At 47.4% G+C, this 18,632-nt stretch overlaps 1 protein-coding gene across 10 annotated transcripts in view; it reads right to left on the reverse strand.

Moving 5' to 3' along the window:
* Positions 1-18,632, reverse strand: part of LOC117438277 (ubiquitin-associated protein 2-like) — a 128,350-nt gene that overhangs the window by 46,823 nt on the left and 62,895 nt on the right. The gene's annotated exons all lie outside the window — the stretch shown is intronic.

Below are 18,632 nucleotides of genomic sequence, written 5' to 3' on the forward strand. Positions count from 1 at the left end.
CTCACTCCAAGAGCTTCACATCCTTCTTGAATTGATGCCTCCAGAGCTGGATGAAGTGCTCCAGGTGAGGTCTCACCAGAGCAGAGTGGAGGAGCAGGACCACCTCTTTAGGCCTGCTGATCATTCTCCTTTTGATGGAGCCCAGCATATGGTTGGCTTTCTGGCCTGCAAGTGCACACTGTCAGCTCATGTTGAGCTTCTCATCAATCAATTTCCCCAAGTCCTTCACCTCAGGGCTGCTCCCAATCCTGTGTCTGCCCAGCCTGTAGTCCTGCTTGGGATTGCACTGACCCTAGCGCAGGACCTTGCATTTGGCCTTATTGAACTTCATGAGTTTTCACTGGCCCACCTCTCAAGCGTGTCAAGGTCCCTGCACATGGCATCCCTTCCCTCCAGCACAGGATCTAAGTCCTACCTCTGTATAGGGTGAGTATGAATAAAGCCACACATGCACCAATTGAGTGAATGTGTGATCACATGAAAGTCACAAGAGCAGCAGAAATAAAAGCTAAGTTTCTCACATGGTAGGCACATATCCAAAATTAGTCTACTACACATAGGTGAGCAGGATGAGAAACATTAATTACTAACCCCTAGCACTGGTTTATCCAAGGAAAACCAAAGCATTCAAACAATAAACCTACTCCGAAAACTCTGACTTCAGTTTATCCTAAATATACTTCAGGCTTCTGCTGAAGAGCTGCTTCCAGCACTTACACTGGCATAGAAATCTTAATGCATAAACATTTCTTATCTTAGCACGTAAGAAAAAAAAGTAATAATCACAAAAGAAGCACAAAACAACACACAAAGAAAAAACAACCAACCAAACAAAAACCAGCACATGCATACCAAAAACCAAAACATCAGAATTTGATTCTTCTACAGTGTTGTGGTTTAGACACAGCACTACACACCTGTCAGTTCTTACCATACACACACCCTCAAGTGTGATAGGGAGGAGAATCTTAAGACTGCAAACCCTGTCATAGGTTCAGCAGTAGCAATTCCTGGCCAATTTTTTTACTATATCCAGGTCCCTGAGCAAAAGCAATCCCACGAGTGGGTTTGCCTTGGCCTGAAACAGGAGTAACCCAGACTGTCTTCCCCAGCAAATTCTTCATGTGCACCACAGGAACTTTGTCCCCCTCTACAATATGTAAAAGTTCTGACTGGGCTGGGCCAGCCCTGTTGGCAGATCCTCTGGTGTTGACCAACCAGGTGGCCTTTGGTAAGTGTGTATCCTAATGTTTGAAAGTTCCCCCACCCATTGCTCTCAGTGTAGTTTTTAACAGCCCATTGTACTGTTCAATTTTCCCAGAGGCTGGTGCATGGTAGGGGATGTGATATACCCACTCAATGCCATGTTCTTTGGCCCAAGTGCCTATAAGGTTGTTCCGAAAATGAGTCCCATTGTCTGACTCAGTTCTCTCTGGGGTGCTGTGTCGCCAAAAGACTCGTTTCTCAAGGCCCAGGATAGTGTTCTGGCCAGTGGCATGGGGCACAGCATATGTTTCCGGCCATCCAGTGGTTGCTTCCACCATGGTAAGCACATAGCGCTTGCCTTGGAGGGTTGGTGGGAGTGTGATATAGTCAATTTGCCAGGCCTCCCCATATTTATACTTCAGCCATCGTCATCCATACCAATGAGGCTTTAAATGTTTAGCTTGTTTAATTGCAGCACGTCTCACACTCATGAATAACCTGGGAGATAGTGTCCATTGTTAAGTCCACCCCTCGATCACGAGCCCATCTGTATGTTGCATCTCTGCCCTGATGGCCTGAAGTGTCATGGGCCCACCGGGCCAAAAATAATTCGCCTTTATGTTGCCAATCTAAGTCCATCTGAGCTACTTCAATCTTAGCAGCTTTATCCACTTGTTGGTTATTGTGGTGTTCCTCAGTGGCCCAACTCTTAGGTATGTGGGCATCTACATGGCGTACCCTCACCACCAGCTTCTGCACCCAGGCAGCGATATCTTGCCATAATGCAGCAGCCCAGATGGGTTTACCTCTGCGTTGCCAGTTGCTCTGCTTCCATTGCTGCAACCACCCCCACAGGGCATTTGCCACCATCCATGAGTCAGTATAAAGGTAGAGTACTGGCCACCTTTCTCGCTCAGCAATGTCCAGGGCCAGCTGGATGGCTTTCACCTCGGTGAACTGACTCGATTCACCCTCTCCTTCAGCAGTTTCAGCAACTTGTCGTTGAGGACTCCATACAGCTGCCTTCCATCTCCGATGCTTTCCCACAATACGGCAGGATCCATCAGTAAAAAAGGCATATTACTTTTCACTTTCTGACAATTTATTATATGGTGGTGCCTCTTCGGCACACATCACCTCCTCCTCTGGTGACATTCCAAAATCTTTGCCCTCTGGCCAGTCCATGATGACTTCTAGAATGCCTGGACGACTGGGATTTCCTATCCGAGCTCGTTGTGTAATTAGTGCAGCCCATTTACTCCAAGTAGCATCAGTTGCATGATGTGTAGAGGAGACCCTGCCTTTGAACATCCAGCCCAGCACCGGCAAGCGGGGTGCCAGAAGGAGCTGTGCTTCAGTGCCAATCTCTTCCGAAGCAGCCCCTTCATAAGCAGCCAATATCTCTTTCTCCATTGGGGCGTAGCTGGCCTCAGAGCCTTTGTATCCCCGACTCCAAAAAACCAGAGGATCCAGGTAGGACCATTCTCCCCAGCTGCGGTGTACAGTACATTTTTCACATCTGGACTGGTCTGGACTGGTCCAAGGGCCACTGCATGAACTATCTCGCGTTTAATTTGCTCAGGACCCCATTTGAAATCATTCTTTTTCCGGGTCACATGATAGAGAGGGCTTACGATCGAACTGCATTCTCCAGAACCCCACAGCAGCCAAGAAAGCTTGTGTTTTTTTCTTATCAGTTGGTGGAGATATTGCTCTTATCTTGTTGATCACTCTTGTGGGAATCTGTCTACGTCCATCTTGCCATTTTATTCCCAAGGTCCCTTGAGTTTACGCCATTTTATGGCAAAACCGGCTTCCAGCAGGATTTGGATTATTTCCCTCCCTTATTCAAAAACTTCTGCTGTATTGCCCACACAATAATGTCCTCGATGCTGCCAAAGAATTAAGAAAAATGCATTGGCAATATCAATCGTGGCATGCTATTTGGCTGCCTTTGACTCTAATTCATACTGAAGTTCTAGCATGTCCGGCACGGCAGCACTCAAGGGTGGTGTGACTTCATTCAGGCCATGATAGTCTACTGTTAGTCTCCACTCTCCGTTGGACTTTTACATTGGCCATATGGGGCTCTTAAAGGGTGAGTGCGTCCTGCTGATCATTCCCTGCCTTTCCAGTCTACGGATCAGATTATGGATGGGAATAAGGGAGTTTCGGTCCGTGCGATATTGCCGCCAGTGCACTGTTGTGGTCGCAATTGGCACTTGTTGTTCTTTGACTTTCAGCAACCCCACAACAGAAGGATCCTCAGAAAGACCAGGCAAGGTGGACAGCTGCTCAATTTCCTCAGTCTCTTTGGAGGAGGAATACCAATTATTGGCAGCAATACCAAAAGCCCATCGGTACCCTTTTGGGTCTTTGAAGTACCCTCTCCTGAGGTAGTCTATGCCGAGGATGCATGGAGCCTCTGGACCAGTCACGATGGGGTGCTTTTGCCATTTCCTCCCAGTCAGGCTGATTTCAGCCTCCAGTAGAATCAGTTCTTGGGATCCTCCTGTCACTCCAGAAATATAGATGGGTTCCACCCCTTGACAGCTTGATGGCGTCAGGGTACACTGTGCACCGGTATCTACTAGAGCCTTATACTTCTGTGGGACTGATGTGCCAGGCCATCTGATCCACACAGTCCAGTAAATATGATTGTCCCCTACCTCCACCTGGCTGGAGGCAGGGCCCCTCTAATAGTCATAACAACGTTGGATGCTTAAGTCGTGTTGAAAGAGATTATTCTTCATTATCAGGGGAGCTGGAGTAAAGTCAGCTCTTCCGCTCCATCTGGGAACCTGCTCACCAGAGACTGAAGCCACAGCTCCCATGGGACAATCAGTCATGGCCCTTGCTCCCCTCTTCAATTCACCCACACGTTCCTCCAAGGTTGAAGTAGGTTTTCCATCCCACTTTGTCATGTCTTCTCCGTGATCCCGCAAGTAAAACCATAGGCTGGCCCATGGTGTGTACCTTCTATTTTTTCTCTTGAACAGTAGGATGCCTTTTGTTAATACCTGAGACATGTGTTGGCACACGTGAGGAGCTAGATAAATCAGATAGATCGTCCCTCAATTGTCTGAGATCCTGGGACAGTTTTTCCACAGCTGAGATGATGGAAGGGGTGAGATTGTCTTCGAAATCTCAAAGTTGACAATTCAGTTCATCCACTGTTAGTGGTACTATGTCATTCCAGGTTACCGTTGCCAATGAATGGGCATATGACGACGGTGAGTTTCGTGTAAGTTTTTGCCACATGGGACGTGTACATTCGACTTCATCTCTATCTAGGGGTATATCCCCATTATTCAGCTTGATGTGACAGATCATCTCTACAATAGCTGATTCCCTCAGAGACTGGATGCCTTTGCCTAAAGTAGTCCACTTGGCCGAAGAACTCATAACATCATCCTTGTATGGAAACCTTTCTTTCACAGCCGCCAAAAGCCACCTCAAAAGACTGAGGGACTTTTTCTCTCTTGCAATTGCTTTGTCAATTCCCCCTTCTCTAGCAAGTGATCCCAGCTGCTTGGCTTCTGTACCTTATAGTTCATGACCATCGGCCCCATTATCCCAGCATCGGAGTAACCAGGTGATTATGTGCTCCCCTGATTGACGGGTGAAATCTTTTCGCATATTCCACAGTTCAGTTGAAGTCCAAGGTCGAGAAGTCACCTCTTCTTCTTCTTTGTCATGTGATGATGACCCCTGATCAGATACTAGACCAGATGGTGAATACATAGTTTCTTCATCCTGCCTCCTCCTTCTTCCCTCTCTTTTGTTTTTTCTCTTGTGTACAGGAGCAACCGATATTGGTACGAATTGGTCCTCTAGTTCAAATGCAGTGATTATCACTGTACTTTGAGTAGCAACTGTACTTGTTGCTGGGGTAGCTGCACTGTCTGTCACAGTCGAGGGCTGAATAGCCACTGTACTCGTTACTGGGGTAGCTGCACTGTCTGTCACAGCTGAAGTTTGGGTAGCAACTGTACTTGTTGCTGGGGATGGTGTAGCTGCTGTACTTGGAGCTGGAACAGCTGTGCTGACTTCTGTGTTGCCCTCAGATCCAGGGACATTTTTTTCCTTTTGAAGGTGCTGGATAATGTCGAACAAGACCCTGTAGGCATAGGCCAAGCCCCAGCACGTTGCTGTAATTTGTCCATCTCTGGTATGGCCAGAACAAGAACACACCTCATTTACGTGTTTTGCTAATTCTTCCAAATTTTGCACTTTTTTGGAAGTGAAATTCCAAAGCACTGGAGGGGCCCACTGACTTAGATACTTGCCCATACTATCCCACACACCCTGCCACTCATGGCTGTCCAGCCTCAGGGAAAATATCTTGGTTCTCCTATGTTGTCGCTTGACCCCAATAAAGGACCAGACCTGACTCTGCTTAACTCTTGAAATCAGATGAAATGATTGTGGGCAAAACACACTCTGTATGTGTGTTACTATGGTGATCCCCATCACAATCAGCATATAAGTCTCAACAGTATTAAAAGGCTATTAAAAAATTTCAAAACTCTCAGATGATGCTGTAAACTGTCTAGAGGGGGCACTGGGAGGGTAGAAGAATGTCTCCTTCACAGGATGACCACCCGAGAAGGAATTCCATGCTTGATAAACATGAACACAGCTAATATATACTGAAAGTAATTGGCAAAATCCTGAAACTGTGAGATCAAGAGAAACAACTGTGAGAGCCAATAAATCAGCATTGTGACGAATGACTATAAATCCTGTCAGATCTGTTTTTATCTCAACGGCTCGAGCCCCGCGTTGGACGCCAAAAAGAACTGTCGTGGTTTAAAACCAATCCACACAGCTTGCATGTTTTAAAACCCCACCTCAGTCTCCTGCAGTACCACACACCCCTTTTCCCCCCACCTCCCCACTCCCGGAGGGATGGGGAGGAGAACCGAAGGAATGTAACTCCCACAGGTTGAGATAAAAACCAATCCAGTAATCAAGGTATAACAGAAATAACTACCGGTACCAATAACAAATCAATGTTAGAGGAGAAAAACAGGGAGAGAGAATACGATACCCCCCGCCGAAACGAGCCCAACCAGGAAGAGAGCTGACTCCCCCCCTTCCGGCCAACTTCCTGTTACCTCCCCGAGCATGATGTGCTGTGGTATGGAATACCTCCCCAGCTAGCCCAGGCCAGGCACCCTGTCTCTCCCTCCTCCCGGCTTCCTCTCCTCCCTGGCAGAGCATGAGCTCAGAAAAGGCCTTGGACAAAACCAAACATTTGAGCAGTAACTCAAAACACACTTGCTATCAGCAACCGTTCTCAGCCCGAAAGTCAAAACACAGCACTGCACCAGCTACTAAGAAGGAGAAAAAAAATGATTGCTACTGCTGAACCCATGACAACCCCATGGTTTGAGACAGGAACACTTTAACAACTAAAATACAATATAATACCACCAATAATAATGATAAGGGAAATAACAAAGGAAGAGAATAAAAAACTAAAAAGGAAAAAAACAATAAACCCAAGTGATGCACAATACAAGTGCTCACTACCCAACGACTGATACCCTGCCTGATCTGAGCAGTGATCTGGGCCTTCCAGGGGGCTCCAACCGGATTATATACTGGGCATGACATGCTGCGGTATGGAATACCCCTTTGGCTAGTTTTGGTCAGGTGCCCTGTCTCTGTTCCCTCACGGCTTCCCATGCCCCTCCTCACTAGCAGAGCATGAGAAACTGAAAAGACCTTGATCAGGGTAAGCATTATTTAGCAACAACTAAAAAAGTGGAATGCTATGAACATTGTTCTCAAACTAAATCCGAAACACAGCAATGCACCAGCTACATGACATCCTTGTCTCTAAATTGGAGTGTCATCAATTTCATAGGTGGACCACTCGGTGGATAAAGAACTGGCTGGATGGTCACACTCAAAGAGTTGTGGTCAACGGTTCAATGTCCGGCTGGAGATCAGTAACGAGTGGTGTCCCTCAGGGATCGGTGTTGGGACCGGTCTTGTTTAACATCTTTGTCGCTGACATGGACAATGGAATTGAGTGTGCCCTCAGCAAGTTTGCCAATGACACCAAGCTGTGTGGTTCTGTTGATACGCTAGACGGAAGGAATGCCATTCAGAAGGACATTGACACACTTGTGAGGTGGGCTGATGCCAACCTCATGAAGTTTAACCATGCCAAGTGCAAGGTCCTACACCTGGGTGGGAGCAATCCCAGGCACAGCTACAGGTTGGGCAAAAAGGAAATTCATGGTAGTCCTGCAGAGAAGGACTTGGGGGTGTTATCAATGAGAAAATGAACATGAGCCAGCAGTGTGCACTCACAGCCCAGAAAGCCAACCATATCCTGGGCTGCATCAAAAGGAGCGTGACCAGCAGGTCAAAGGAGGTGATCCTGCCCCTCTACTCTGCTCTCGTGAGACCTCACTTGGAGTATTGTGTTCAGTTCTGGTGTCCTCAACATAAAAAGGACATGGAACTGTTAGAACAAGTCCAGAGGAGGGCCACAAGGATGATCAGGGGACTGGAGCACCTCCCATATGAAGACAGGCTGAGAAAGTTGGGGCTGTTCAGCCTGGAGAAGAGAAGGCTGTGGGGAGACCTCATAGCAGCCTTCCAGTATCTGAAGGGGGCCTACAGGGATGCTGGGGAGGGACTATTCATTAGGGACTGTAGTGATAGGACGAGGAGTGACGGGTTGAAACTAAAACAGCAGAGGTTTAGACTGGATATCAGGAAGAAATTCTTTGCTGTTAGGGTGGTGAGGTACTGGAATGGGTTGCTGTTGTGGTTTAAACCAAATCCTCCAACTCCCGGAGAGTTAGGAAGGAGAATCCAAAGAATGTAGCCCCCACGGATTGAGATAAGAACGGTTTAATTGCTAAGGCATAACACAAAACCCCTACTGCCATTTACTACTACAAATAATAATGATACAGCAAACAGCAAGTGAAAAGAATACAACACCCCACCAGCCACCGACCCATAACTCACTCCACCCTGCCTGGCTGAGCACCGCGTGCTCCCTCCTCCATTTTCCTCCAGAGCTCTACCCCTCCAGCTTTCTCTTTCCCAGTATGCCTCCTGGGCATCACGTGCTATGGTATGGAATACCTCATTGACTAGCCTGGGTCAGGTGTCCTGTCTCTCCTTCCTCCCGGCCTCCCCTCCTCCACCTGGCTGGAAAAAAACCTTGAACAAAAAACACCCTCAAAACATGCTCAAACCATGACATTATCCACCCCTTATTCCATACCATTCACGTCATGCCCAGATCCCACATTTTCAATACACCATCACTCTTAAGTCCACCCCTCAATCATGAGACATCTCTATGTTGCATCTCTGGACTGATAGCCTGAAGTATCTGGGCCCACCAGGCTCAAAATCATTCACCGTCCCCTTCAGCAGATCTACAGCTTGCTGCTGGGGACTCCATACAGCTGCCTTCCACCTCCAATGCTTCCAAAGCACTGGAGGGGCCCAGTGGATCAGATACCTGGCCATACTGTCCCACATGTCCTGCCACTCATGACTGTCCAGCCTTGGGGACAGTCTCCTGGTGCTCCGATATCCTTGTCTAACCCTAGACAAGACCCAAACCTGACTCTGCTTAACTTTTGGGATCAGACAAAATGATTGTGGATAGAACACACTCTGTGTGTGTGCCAACAGGCTGATCCCTATCACTATCAGCAGGCAGGCCCCAAGGGCACCCAAAAGCCATTCATAACCGTCAGAACTCTCAGGTGCTGCTGCTGCATTTGTCACTGGGGCTGATGTAGCTGCCCTGCTTGCCAGTTCTCCCATCATCAGCTTCTCTCCTCCTGAGTCCGGATCTTCCTTCTCTGCCTTGCTGGGAAATGCTGCGTGGTCTCCTGCATCCTGCTGGGGCTCGGCGGGTGACTTCCCGGGAATATTCTTGGACACTGCGGGGTTCGGAACGGCGGCAGGACTCGGTTCCTCCACTGCCTTGCTGGGACGTGCTGAGTGGTCTCCTGCATCCTGCTGGGGGTCGGCGGGCGACTTCCGGGGGACACTCTCGGCCGTCGGAGGGTCGGGAACGGCTGCGGGACTCACCTCCCCCGCTGCCTGATCCTGCCGTTCAGCTACTGCCCTGCTCCGCTCCTCCCCCGCCTGCTCCCGCTGCTCTGCCACAGCCGTTTGGCTCCCCGTGCCGCTCTCCCTGGCAGCCTCAGCTGCCAGCAGCTCCCGGGGCCGCTCCTTCCTGGCTTCACACAGCTCCACGCAGATGAGGGCGAGGACAAGGACGGCGAAGAGCAGCAGGACGGTCTGGTACAAGTCCAAGTCCACGGGCACGTCCATCCCCCCCTGCTGCCGGAGCCCCACCGTATTACAAGCCTCTGACATAAACACATCCAATCCATACACAAAGTACCCAGCAAAATCCCGAAACAGCGAGATCCAGAGAAAAACCTCTAAGAGCCAATAAATCAGCATTGTGACAAGAGACCATAAATCCGCTCAGATCTGTTCTTATCTCAAACCCTCGGGCCCCACGTTGGGCGCCAAAAAATGTCGTGGTTTAAACCAAATCCCCCAACTCCCAGAGAGTTAGGAAGGAGAATCCAAAGAATGTAGCCCCCACGGATTGAGATAAGAACGGTTTAATTGCTAAGGCATAACACAAAACCCCTACTGCCATTTACTACTACAAATAATAATGATACAGCAAACAGCAAGTGAAAAGAATACAACACCCCACCAGCCACCGACCCATAACTCACTCCACCCTGCCTGGCCGAGCACCGCGTGCTCCCTCCTCCATTTTCCTCCAGAGCTCTACCCCTCCAGCTTTCTCTTTCCCAGTATGCCTCCTGGGCATCACGTGCTATGGTATGGAATACCTCATTGACTAGCCTGGGTCAGGTGTCCTGTCTCTCCTTCCTCCCGGCCTCCCCTCCTCCACCTGGCTGGAAAAAAACCTTGAACAAAAAACACCCTCAAAACATGCTCAAACCATGACAGTTGCCCAGGGAGGTTGTGAATGCTCCCTCCCTGGCAGTGTTCAAGACAAGGTTGGATGAAGCCTTGGGTGATAGGGTTTAGTGTGAGGTGGCCCTGCCCATGGCAGGGGGGTTGGAACTAGATGATCTTCAGGTCCTTTCCAATCCTAACTATTCTATAATTCTATGATATTAAGAAGGAAAAAAATAACTGTTAGAGCTGAATCCAGGACAGTGTCCACCCCTCATTCCATACCATTCACACCATGTTTTTCAATATGCCATCGCTTTTTGTCTCTTGATATATATATACGTACACATACATACACACACACACAGAGACAGATATCATTCCTCAGTCCATGGACCACCCCTATAAAGTTTGTTGAGATAATTTAGTCCATGATGTAAAGCTTCATCTGTCGTAACTGTTCTTCAGAAGAGGAGAGATGGTGTGTGGTGTTGGATTGTTGCTGGCTGACATCACTGTTAAGCTTAGCTGGTTTCATCAAAGCTCATTCCTTGTTGGGGTGACGATCAAAGGGAAGTTGGGTTCAGTCAATGTTGATCTGATGACAAGACTGGGAGACTTATGCTGCTGGCTATCCATGACTTTATTCTCTCCCGATGATCATGACAGCACATACATTATTTTCAAAACCCAGAGTGGCAGAGATGGGCATTTAGCTGTTCTAGAAGTGCTACATAGCAGTCAACAGCATATAACTGAGTTCATTGCCTGTTTTCCCCAGAATTAAATCCCCTTGAGGTACACACCAGAATTTACCATCTTCCCGCAAGGACATCCAAGTTTTTGAGCGAAAGCAATACCATGAATGGGATTCCCTTTACCTGAAGCAGAAATAACGCAGGCTCTCTTCCCCAGCAGAATCTTTATGTGCACCACAAGAAACTTTATCCCCTAGTACAGTAAATAAAACTTCTGATTGGGCTGGGCCAGCCGTGTTGGCAGATCCCCTAGTGTTGACTAACCAGATGGCTTTTTGCCAAACATTGGGATAATGCTTGAAAGTCCCACCACCCATTGCTCTCAGTGTAGCTTTTAATAGCCCATTATATCACTCAATTTCCCCTAAGGCCAGTTCATGATAAGGGATGAGGCATACCCACTCGATGCCGTGTTCTTCGGCCTAAGCGTCTATAAAGTTGTTCCAGAAATTATTCCTATTGTCTTACTCAATTCTTTCTGGGGTGCCATGACACCACAAGACTTGTTTCTCAACGCCCAGGATAGTGTTCCGGGCAGTGGCATGGGGCACAGCGTATGTGTCCAGCTTTGCCTTGGTGGGTCAGTGGGAGTATGATACAGTCAATCTGCCAGACCTCCTTGTGTTTGTACTTCAGCCATCAACCTCAATAACAGAGGCTTTAACTGCATGGCTTGCTTAATTGCAGTATGTTTCACATTCACTGCAACTCTGCTTCATTGGCCTGAGGTGTTATGGGCCCACCAGGCTAAAAATAATTCACCCTTATGTTGTCAATCTAAATCCATCTGAGCCACTTCAATCTTTGCAGCTTGATCCACCTGTTGGTTGTTCTGAAGTTCTTTAGTGGCCCTACTCCTGGGGACTTGAGCATCTACATGGCATACCTGTGCAGTGATATCTTGCCACAACACAGCAGCCCAGATGAGTTTACCTCTGCACTGCCAGTTGCTCTGCTTCCATTGCTGCAACCACTCCCACAGGGCATTTGCCACCATCCATGAGTCAGTATAAAGTACTGGCCGCTTTTCTTGTTCAGCAATGTCCAAGGCCAGCTAGATGACTTCAGCAAAACTGACTCGATTCATTCTCTCCTTCAGCAGTTTCTGCAACTTGTCGTACGGGACTCCATACAGCTGCCTTCTATCTCCAATGCTTCCCCACACTACAGCAGGACCCATCAGTTAACAAGCTATACTGCTTCTCACTTTCTGACAGTTTATTGTATGGTGGGGCCTCTTCAACACGCATCACCTCATCCGCTGGTGACATTCCAAAATCTTTGCCCTCTGGCCAGTCCATGATGACTTCTAGGATTCCTGGATAACTGGGATTACCTATTTGAGCTTGTTGTGTGATTAGTACTGCATTATAGCAGCCTTCCAATATCTGAAGGGGGCCTATAAGGATGCTAGAAAAAGACTCTAGTGATAGGACAAAGAGTAATGGGTTTCAACTTAAACAAGGGAAGTTCAGGTTAGATATAAGGAAAAAGTATTTTACTATGAGGGTGGTGAGGCACTGGAACACGTTACCCAAAAAATGATAAATGCTCCATCCCTGGCAGTGTTCAAGGCCAGGTTGGACAGAGCCTTCGGTGATTTAGTCTAGTGTGAAGTGTCCCTACCTATGGCAGGGGGGTTGGAACTAGATTATCTTAATATCGTTTCCAACCAAAACCATTCTATGATCCTATGTGCATAGGACTTCCTGCTTTTGAACATCCTACCCAGCACAGGCAATCAGGGTGTCAACAGGAGCTGTGCTTCAGTACCAATCACTTCAGAAGCAGCTTGAACCTCTTCAGCTGAAATATACTGCCAGTTTATGAAGTAGAGCTGACCTCGGATCCTCTGTATCCCTGACTCTAAAATCTGAGGGGTCGATCTCAAGTCTTCCTGGAACTTTCTGCCAGAGGCTGCAACTAGGACCATTCTCCCCGCCTGTGGTGTCAAGCACATTTCTCACACCTTCCCAGTCCTGACTACTGAAGGGCTACTGAATGAACTCTCTCTAATTAATTTAATTTGTTCAAAGGCTTGTTGTTGCTCAGGACCATATAATGAAATAGTTCTTCCAGGTCACATGACAGAGAGGGTTTACAATCAGACTGTAATTTGGAATGTGCATTCTCCAAAACCCCACACCACCTAAGAAAGCTTGTGTTTTCTTCTTATTAGTTGGTGGAAGATATTGCTGTTAACTTATTAATCACATCTGGGCGGATCTGGCAGCATCCATCTTGACATTTTATTCCCAAAAATTCTATCTTCTGTGCAGGTCCCTTGACCTTACTCCGTTTTATGGCAAAACCGGCTTTTAGCAGGATTATTTCCCTCCCTTTCTCAAAAACTTCTTCCATTGTATTGTCCCACCCGATAATGTCATCTATGTATTGTAGGTAATCTGAAGCTTGCACATGTTCCAGTGCAGTCTGGATCAGTCCATGACAGATGGTAGGGCTGTGTTTCCACCCCTGGGGCAGTTGATTCAAAGTGTACTGGACACCCCTCCAAGTAAAAGCAAACTGTGTCCTTCACTCTGCTCAAAGGAATTGAGAATAATGCATTGGCAATAACAGTTGTGGCATCCCACTTAGCTGACTTTGACTCCAGTGGTGGTGTGACTTCATTCAGACCACAACAGTCTACTGGTAGTCTCCACTCTCTATTAGACTTTTGCACTGGCCTTATGGGGCTCTTAAAAGGTGAGAGGGTCCTACTGATCACTCCCTGTCTCTCCAGTCTATGGATCAGCTTATGGACGGGAACCAGGGAGTCCCGGTTGGTGCGATATTGCCACCGGTGCACTGTTTTCTCGCAATTGGCACTTGTTGTTCTTCGACTTTCAGCAACCCCACAACAGAAGGATCCCCTGAGACCAGGCAAGGTGGACAGCTGCTTAATTTCCTCTATCTCCAAGGCAGCTATACCAAAAGCCTATCAGTCCCCTTTTAGGTTCTTGAAGTACCCTCTCCTGAGATAGTCTATGGTGAGGATGCATGGAGCCTCTGGACCAGTCACAATGGGGTGCTTTTGCCGCTCCTTCCCAGTCAGGCTGATTTCAGCCTCCAGTAGAGTCAACTCTTGGGATCCTCCTGTCACTCCAGAAATACAAATGGGTTCTACCCCTTGATACCTTGATGGCATTACTATACACTGTACACTGGTGTCTACTAGAGCTTAATATTCCTCTGGGACTAATGTGCCAGGCTATCTGATCTACAAAATCCAATAAACCCTATTGTCTCTCTCCTCCACCTGACTGGAGGCAGAACCCTTCTAACAGCAATCATAAGATTCTTCACTTACTTCTTGTACAAAGGGTTTAGAATTCCTTATCATAGGAATCAGAGTAAAATCAGCTCTTCCACTCCATCTGGAAAGCTGCCCACAAGAGACTGGAGAAGCAACTTTCCTGGGAGGATTCTCCTTCACAGTTGTTTTTACTTGCAATTCATGTACCCATTCCTCCAGAACTGAGGTAGGTTTTCCATCCCACTTTCTCATGTCTTCTCCATGATCCCGCAGGTAAAACCATAGGGTGCCCCATGGCATGTACTTCCTATATCTTCCCTCTCAAGCAACAGCGAGCTTATTGTTAATAGCCGAGATGTGTGTCTATACACGCGGGGAGCTGGTTATATAGTCTCTCAATTGCTTGAACTCCTGGGACGGGAGTTTTTCCACAGCTGAAAATGATGGTGGGGGAGAGACTGTCTTCAAATTCCTGGAGCTGATGACTCACTTCATTCACTGTTGGTGCTGCTGCATCTCTCCAGCTCATCAATGCCAATAAGTTGGCATTAGATCGTGACACACTCTGTGTAAATTTCCACCACATGGGTCATGTACATTTGACTTCATCTGGATCTACAGGTGTATCCCTGGCATGCAACTTATGATAGATCATCTCTAGAACAGCTAATTCCCTCTGGTACTGGAGGTCTTTCTCTACAGTGGTCCCCTTGCCTGGGCAACACATAACTGTCCCTGTAGGGATACCTGCTGCCGGGGTTGCAGTGGCTGCAGTGCCTGTCGCTGGGGTTGCAGTGGCTGCATTGCTCCTTGTCAGGGATGGAGGAGCCATAGTGTCTGTTGCTTAGCCATCAGATCCAGAGACCTTCTTTTCCCCTTGAGGGTACTGGATAGTGCTGAGCAGGGCTCTGCAAGTGTAGGCCAGGCCTCAGCACACTGCAGTTATTTGTACCTCCCTGTTATTACCAGAATGACAGCATGCTTTTCTAAAGTATTTTACTAGTTTTCCCTGTTTCCGCACATGTCCCTGAGTGAAGTTCCAAAGCACTGGAAGGGCCCACTGGCCTAGGTACTTGTCCATACTATACCACACACCCTGCCACTCATGACTGTCCAGCCTCGAGGAAGATCTCCTGGTGGCATTCTTTGACAGCTGTTTAACCTTAAACAAGACCTGAACCATATTCAACAACATGCTGGTTCCCAGCAAAAGGAGTAGGTTGTTTTCAAGGGTACTCAAAGCATATTCAAAATCTTTTCAAATTCTCAGATCCTACTGTAAACAAGCTGGTGGTAGATGGGAAGGTGTGGGAGGATGTCTCATCCACAGGTTTGTCCTCTGAGGAGTTAAAAATCAGAGGCATAATTATTAGTAGCTCCCATTAGATGGCTCCCAAGAACACAAATCAGATCAGTTTCATGACCAGCAAGTCTATTATAAGCCATCATTAAAAAGTACAACAAAAGAAGAACCTTAGCCCAGGGCCCATGGATGATAAACATCACTGCAGGGAAGGCATATTCCAAGTATGGTGTGACATAATGCAACTCTACTTTGAAAAGCACAGAGGCACCCATCTGTCAGCCTGACCCACTCTCAAGGGAAGTGTGCTGCCTATCAGGGGCTCAGATCCTACCCCTCTACTCTGCTCTCATGAGACCTCACTTGGAGTACCGAGTACACTTCTGGGGTCCTCAACATAAAAAGGACATGGAACTGTTGGAACAAGTCCAGAGGAGGGCCACGAGGATGATCAGGGGACTGGAGCACCTCTCGTATGAAGACAAGCTGAGAAAGTTGGGGCTGTTTAGCCTGGAGAAGAGAAGGGTGCATGGAGACCTCATAGCAGCCTTCCAGTATTTGAAGGGGGCCTACAAGGATGTTGGTGAGGGACTATTCATTAGGGACTGTAGTGATAGGACAAGGGGTAATGGGTTGAAACTTAAACAGCAGAGGTTTAGATTGGATATAAGGAAGAAATTCTTTCCTGTGAGGGTGGTAAGGTACTGGAATGGGTTGCCCAGGGAGGTTGTGAATGCTCCATCCCTGGCAGAGTTCAAGGCCACATTGGACAGAGCCTTCGGTGACATGGTTTAGTGTGAGGTGTCCCTGCCCATGGCAGGGGGGTTGGAACTAGATGATCTTAAGGTCCTTTCCAACCCTAACTATTATTTTATGTTGCTGAGAGGCTCCCTGGTCTAGTATGTCCTGCCGAATATTACCTACTTGTTGTGGTCCATGTGGGTGCTAGCCATGTAGACAGCAGTAGCCTGGAGAACATTAAGAAGTACTACAGAGCCCTGGGAGGGGTGGTTAGGGGCTTTGGATCTCAGATAGCTTTTTCACCAATCCTCCAGGTTAAAGGGGAAGACCCTGAAAAGCCCAGATGTATTTGACAGGTTAATAAATGGTTAAATGGGTGATGCCATATTAAAGGGGCTTGGTTACTTACAGCATGGGACTCTATTTGGGAGACCAGGTCTACTGGAGGCTGGTAAAGCTGGTCTGACAAAGAAGGGGAAGAGCTCCTTTGGTAGGAGACTTGCCAGGCTCGTCAAGGCAGCTTTAAAATAGATGTGTTGGGGGAGAGGGGCATCGATCCATCCCAACACTCCCAGTCACTTGCAAAAAAATATAATAAATGCTTGGAGCAATGCAGAAATATTTCAGCCACTCCAGACAATACCTTATCTTCATTTGGAACTCAGCTCATATGCCTCTATACAAATGTCTGTAGTATGGAAAAAAAAAGAGAAATTAGAGATGTGTGTACATCTAAAGGGATATGATATCACAGGCATCACAGAAATGTGGGAATTCTTAAAGAGCCAAGGCCACGTAGTGAGCGATCCTGATATCCTGAGCCTTGTTACTGTAAAGTAAGAAGATTCTTGGCAGGCATAAGCAAGGTCAATTGTCTTGTTAGGCCTCTGTAATTTTCCACTGAAAACATACAGAGAATGATCTCTGCCAAGGTTGTAGTTTCCCACTGTATTTTTAGAGTAAGGTATTTAATCACAATTATAACAAGTTATAAACATTAGCTCTGTAAACGATAGTAACCTCTAGACTAACCAATTAGAGCTCAGTATCCAAGGCTGTTACATAAGGGAGTAAGGGTATAAGAAGAGCACTGTATCTAATAAAGTTTGGCAATCCTTTGATCACATTGATCGTCTCCACGTTGTCTGGGACTCCTGCGTCGACAACAGAAATATGGTGAGAGGGCTGCTATGACTGGAGTGTTGGAATGGAAGGATATAAGCTCTTTAGAAAAGACAGGCCAGGCAGAGGGGGAGGGAAAATAGCTATTTATGTCAGTGATAGGCTAGAAAGTACGGAACACTGTTTGGGGACAGGTGATGAGTCAATAGAGAGCTTGTGGATCAGGGTCAAAGGGAGAACAGCGATGGGGGACATTACTCTGGGGATCTGTTACAGACTGCTTGATCAAAATGACTCTGTGAATGAAGCCCTCTATAGACAGACAGGAGCAGCCTCACGCTCAAAGGCCCTTGTTCTCATGAGGGACGTCAACCACCCTGATATCTGTTGGAGGGATGGTACGGCCTGGCACAAGCAATCCAGAAGTTCCCTTGGTTGTGTGGAAGACAAGTTCCTTCTACAAGTAATAGAGGAGCTGAGAAGGAGAAGTGCCATGCTTGACCTAATGCTCACCAACACAGAGGGGCTGTGTCATGGGTTCAGCAGTAGCTCATGCTCTGCCAGGGAGGAGGGAGAGATAGGGCGCCTGGTCTGGGCTAGTCGGGGAGGTATTCCATACCACAGCACGTCCTGCTCGGGGAGGCAACTGGAAGCTGGCTAGGAGGGGAGGGGGGAAGCTCTCTCTTCCGGGCTGGCCTCGTGGCGGCGGGTGGTATCGTATTCTCTCTCCCTGTTTGTCTCCTCTAACATTGATTTGTTATTGGTACCGGTAGTTATTTCTGTTATACCTTGATTGCTGGACTGATTTTACCTCAATCCGTGGGAGTTGTATTCCTCCGGCTCTCCTTCCCATCCCTCCGGGAGTGGGAAGGTGAGGGGGGGGGAGGGGAAACAAAGGGGGAACTGTGCAGATTTAGTTTAAACCACGACAGTTTTTGGCGCCCAACGTGGGGCACAAACCCACAAAATAACAACAAATCTGACAGGATTTATAGTCATTTGTCACAATGCTGTTTTATTGGCTCTCACAGTTTTTTCTCTTGATCTCACGGTTTCAGGATTTTACCAATTACTTGTCATATATATTAGCTGTGTTAGTGTTTATCAAGTATGGGGTTTGGGCTAAGGTTCTGGTCTCATTGTACTTTATGTTAATGACTTGTAATACAATAGAAGCATTGATCATGAAACTGATCTGGTTTATGCTCCCGGTATGGTCACCAACTTTATATTTTGGGAGGTATATAATAGAAGTGCTTAGGAATTTCACATCTTTTTTCTCCTTTTCGGGTGTTCAACCTGTGAA

Source organism: Melopsittacus undulatus (assembly GCF_012275295.1).
Source record: "Melopsittacus undulatus isolate bMelUnd1 chromosome W unlocalized genomic scaffold, bMelUnd1.mat.Z SUPER_W_unloc_4, whole genome shotgun sequence".
Taxonomy (NCBI): domain Eukaryota; kingdom Metazoa; phylum Chordata; class Aves; order Psittaciformes; family Psittaculidae; genus Melopsittacus; species Melopsittacus undulatus.